Genomic DNA, 4743 nt, shown 5'->3' on the forward strand with positions numbered 1-4743 from the left:
TGTGTGTGTGTGTGTGTGTGTGTGTGTGTGTGTGTGTGTGTGTGTGTGTGTGTGATTTGGTTCACAAAACAAGCTGCAACGTTTGACCCAACTTTTGTGAACCTCTTCTCACAGCGTTGTTCAACAGTAATGCAGTTTTTACAGCTAAGTTTTATACTTGTAATACCTGAGTTTAGTGTTGTAAAGTACATGCAAACCTCTTATATATTTAAATATATACAGCTGCAGAAGAAATCATATTTTTTTGACAAATACAGGCAAATTAAAAAATGTAAAATAAAAAAAAAAAAAAGACATTTTCAGCACGCAACGTTTCATCCTCCCATCAAGGCTCCTGTGTGTTACCATTCAACCCAGTGCACAAAGACGTCTGAAAGCCAGAGCTTTCATATAATAAGTGGTCTATTTGTTAAAGATGCTCAGACATTCAGAGGCTGTGTACTGCTCTGCGTTATTACCAAACAATGATCTAACACTGGGAAAAGAATAGAGGTTGACACATCATTTGTATATTAATCCTGTCTAAGCACTGCATGTTTTCACATGTTTCACAATGTCAAAATGTAGTCCTGAAAATACCAGCGGTCATGGGAACTACTACAAAGGCAGTTTTGAGTACTTTGGCAGGCTTTGATTTGTCTGTGGACAGATTTTTGCCAAGTCGCCTTGGAGGTCTTGTGGCTCCATGATTGACAGCCCACAGCTACGGTGAAAAGACTCCAGCACATTAAATGTAGGACAAAGAGTAACCTGTTTTTGTGTGGGACTATGCTAGGAGTTCATTTTGACATATCTAACAAACCTATCTAATATGTTTGGCATTTGAATGTAACACTCTCAGTTAATAAACAGTATAAGTAAGTATATATAAGTATAAGTATAAGCAAAACAGAAGATAAAGGGGTTTGTTTGTTTTTTTGGCTAATTTTAAAAAAAGTTTTACATATTAAAACTGATGTCACTAGACAAGATGTCACAAGCTACTCTGTCTGGTGACATCTTCAGGTTTTAGAAAAGTTGCCTCCACTTGAGCCAACCAAATCTGAGTGTGTGGGACAGCACCTCCCCTAGCCTAAGCTGTTTTGACAGCACAAGACCCACAGAGGGCAGTTTTTATGATGTAGTTGATGCCAATATTGTGACTACCTTAAATCCCCACCTTGTTTAACCACATCTGGTGCAGTTTCTATATCGGGCACAATAAATTAAATTGGCCTCCCGAAACATAGTCCTATTGAAACCTGTGTCTCTCATGTGTACCAGATGACTTCAGAGGGTGCTCCTGTCCTCAGGAGCATGTCGTCAGCTGGTTGGGATTACTGGTAAACCGTAGGAGCTCTCTAATTGGCTGTGATTGATTGAGCTGCTTCAGTCGGATGTCTTTTGGAGGTTTGAGGTTTTGACTCCATAGAAAGCTGCTGCTTGGCAGGAAGTGACTCAAAGCACCCTTCAAGTGCAAGTTTTTACCAACTCCCTTGTGAAGCAACTTTCTTTTGTCATTCTCCTCCTCTCTCCTTGTTTCCTCACAAATATCATGCCGTAATGTCTCTAATACCTGTCTCCCAGCAAGGATTGCTCTCTCATCACCCTCTCATATCCACCTCCTTCCTCCTGGATCTCACCGGCTGAGTCAGGTGAGGCTGACAGGTGAGGCTGACAGGTGTGGCGGCATTTTCCTTGAAGGTCTTTCAGCACAGCAGACCAGACTGCAGCATGACTGTCTGCAGTCATTAAAGGTGCTGATATCTGGCGCTGATGTCTCAGTGACTGCATCATTTTCTGTAAAAACGTACTCTGCGTGTGTGACAACGTCGTCATGTGCGATTTCTGAGTCATGCGTCTTGTTAGAGGCACGAGCAACGTTTTCTGTCTGGGTGTAACGGCCTCTTTCTGGGTCACTGTGTCGCTGTTTGGAGCCACAGTGACAGTTGGTGAGCCAGAGGTTTGTGGTCTGGTTTGAAAAATGCCTGCAGGGACGGTCACTGGTGTGAGATGCTGTCAGCGTGTAACCAGAGGGATATTTTTCCCCTTCTCCGCTCTCATGACACAGCTCACTCTTTGTCAAGGCCGCTGTCACGAGGCGCCAACTGGACTCTGTTACTACCCAAGCGCATGTTTCCGTCTCTGCTTCTTTGACCGTTATTCTGTTTTGTTTGGCAAGCATCCAGGTGTAAGGTGTGTTTTATTAGTCTGGGTTAAGCCCGCTCATTTCTTTCCTGTGCGAGGAAGTGCAGATATGTAAAGGGAGAAAGTGGGTTACAGTCTTTGGCGGCACTGGCCAGTTGAATTCAACAAATAAATGTTGCAACCAATCCAGCAGCCATCTGTCTGCTGATTGGTCCGTTTAAACCCCCTGTACATGTTAGACGTTACTATTTGAAGTTGTTTTTAGAGCAGGTCAAGTCGAAGTGCTCGAGTCTGCTCTTAATGACTTTAATTCCTCCATTTAAGTCACATGCTCTGATTCTCTCCACACTGTTTAATCATTTCTCATGATGTTTGTTTTAAGTTTAAGCTGAATTGGAGCCTGCTAGAGAATGCTAGGCACACATTACTGTCTTTGAATTGAGGGGTGAAGCTGTGCTGCTCTAAATCATGAATAAATAAATGAGTTAGCCCTGATACTTGGTGAAAAGAGTACTGGCTGTACCATCACATCCTGACACTCGCTCAGCGCAGAGCCCGGCAGCGTGGTAAGGGATGACTCGAGGGAGAGTGTTTGAGTTAGTGTAACACGGGCGTGTGAAGGACACACTGGCCAGTGATGAGCGAATGTGATCTCATTTTCCTGCTTCACAATCAGAAACCAGCCATTGTCTCACCAGGTCATAGTTTCTCTGCGCTGGGCTAGAAACAAACCCAGTGCCTGATCGCTGTATTTCGCTGCCTTCTTTTTCTCTTGTGAGTCAGTAGGAATGTGAGGAATGACCTTTGCGAGGACTGACTGTTTCCCACCCAGCTCTCATCTGCCCATTTTTAGTCATGCACAGGTCTAGTTTCTCCTTCGTTTTTCTTTGTCATCCTAACGCTCCGTTTCTTTACTATAACCTATTATCCATCTCCTGCTTTCTCATATCTTTTCTTTCCAGCTGTTTATGAGCACTTTCTCTTCTTACCCTTTCTTTTCAGTCAGCTCAGCACATTGAATTTCCACAAATTGCAGCATAAAGAAAGAGCCCCTGTGAGCCGGAGTAGCTTGGGCTGCATATTTTGTGAAACCTCAAAAACCACTGGACCTCTTCATCTCTTGTGAGAAGTGCCTCCTCCTCCTCTTCCTCCCATGGGCCTAGCAGTGGGGCTACATCAACCCCCTTTTTCAAGCCATCAGCATGTGGGGCTTAGCTTAACAACCACATCCAGCTCCCTTCAGAAGAAGGCAGTTGGCACACACAGGTTTGAGTCACAACACTGCAGGTTTTAACCGGTGCAGCGGGAAACCTTAAAGTGTGTGAGCATGAGATTCATAAGAAAAGCCTGCCAGAGGAGCTGTTCCTCTCTGCGTGTGTTGACAGGTTCCTGCTGTTGTGTTTTTTTTGTTTTTTTTGTTTTAAAAAGAGCGATTTATCTCCCGTTTGACAGGAGAGGGCTCTCTCTACCCTGCGCTCACGGCTGTTGCTGACACGAAGGCGCCTGTCTTGTTGAAGTGGTGTTTCTGTCTGCAGGTGTGCTTTTATACACACTTGAACACCTTAATTAGTCCTCTTTGGCTCGAGGAAAAGATGTGCCTTTTAAGTAACAGCCACTCAGAGCGATGAAATGGCTCACTCAGTGTTTTAAGTGGGCCATTCAACTTTTCTGGGTCCCGCTGCAGTCTGGCTGCCATTCAGCGAGACAGGGTAAGACACCACAGTAGTGTGTTGACCCGGGGAGACAAACACACTTCTCATCCTTAGTGCTGAGCACCAGCTGTTGCCAGGCCAATTTCTAATCCTGCGCTCTGTCTCGTCACATTAGTGAACTCTGATCACTTGTCATCGCAAATCTCTAAAGCGCCCATCACCCTACTGACCCTATAACTCTTTACTACATGTTCGAAAGTAAGCCAGCAGTGCATGGATGGGAACTTCTACTCTATTTGAACTCTCAAAATGTCTAAATGGAGCATCTGAAGCATCTAAGCGTTTTTTTTCTTGTTGGAAAAAAAAAACACACTGAAGTCAGGGTTCAGTATTTTGCCAAAGGATAACTAGAATAACTAGAGGAGCCAGGGATCGAACAAACGACCTTCTGATTAGTAGATAACCCACTCCACTTCCTGAGCCACAGTACACAGTACTCTCTCAGCCCTACCAGGGATACATCCATGACCTTTGTCACCACAAACTATAGTCTGACCAAGCCATGAGATCGGTGGGAAAGCTAATTATACTACTGAGTACGCGCACATACTTGGAGCTGGAGTTCAATGATTCCAGATTTGTATTTTTTCAAACAGCTGAAGGTTGCGTGAAAAGCTTTCCTACATGCCAACCATGCCTGCATGAGCAAATGATAACGGTGTCATCCAAAGTTATCTGCAATGCATGGAAAAAATCCCAAATCTCTCCAATTAATTCTCTAGCTCTTCCAACACATTCCTCAACACCATTTACACCATTTATTATCCTAATCGCAGTCACACCTAATCGCAATTTCCCTAATCCCAAACTTTATTGGATACGCTGTCTCTCGTGTGTGTGTGTGTGTGTGTGTGTGTGTGTGTGTGTGTGTGTGTGTGTGTGTGTGTGTGTGTGTGTGTGTGTG

General features: G+C 44.2%; 1 protein-coding gene across 1 annotated transcript in view; it reads left to right on the top strand.

Annotated features, from left to right (window-relative positions):
- smtnb (smoothelin b) overlaps positions 1 to 4743 on the top strand; it is a 49385-nt gene that overhangs the window by 13585 nt on the left and 31057 nt on the right. The gene's annotated exons all lie outside the window — the stretch shown is intronic.

This window comes from Pundamilia nyererei, unplaced genomic scaffold (genome assembly GCF_000239375.1).
Source record: "Pundamilia nyererei isolate P.nyererei 1_Seehausen unplaced genomic scaffold, PunNye1.0 scaffold00006, whole genome shotgun sequence".
Taxonomy (NCBI): domain Eukaryota; kingdom Metazoa; phylum Chordata; class Actinopteri; order Cichliformes; family Cichlidae; genus Pundamilia; species Pundamilia nyererei.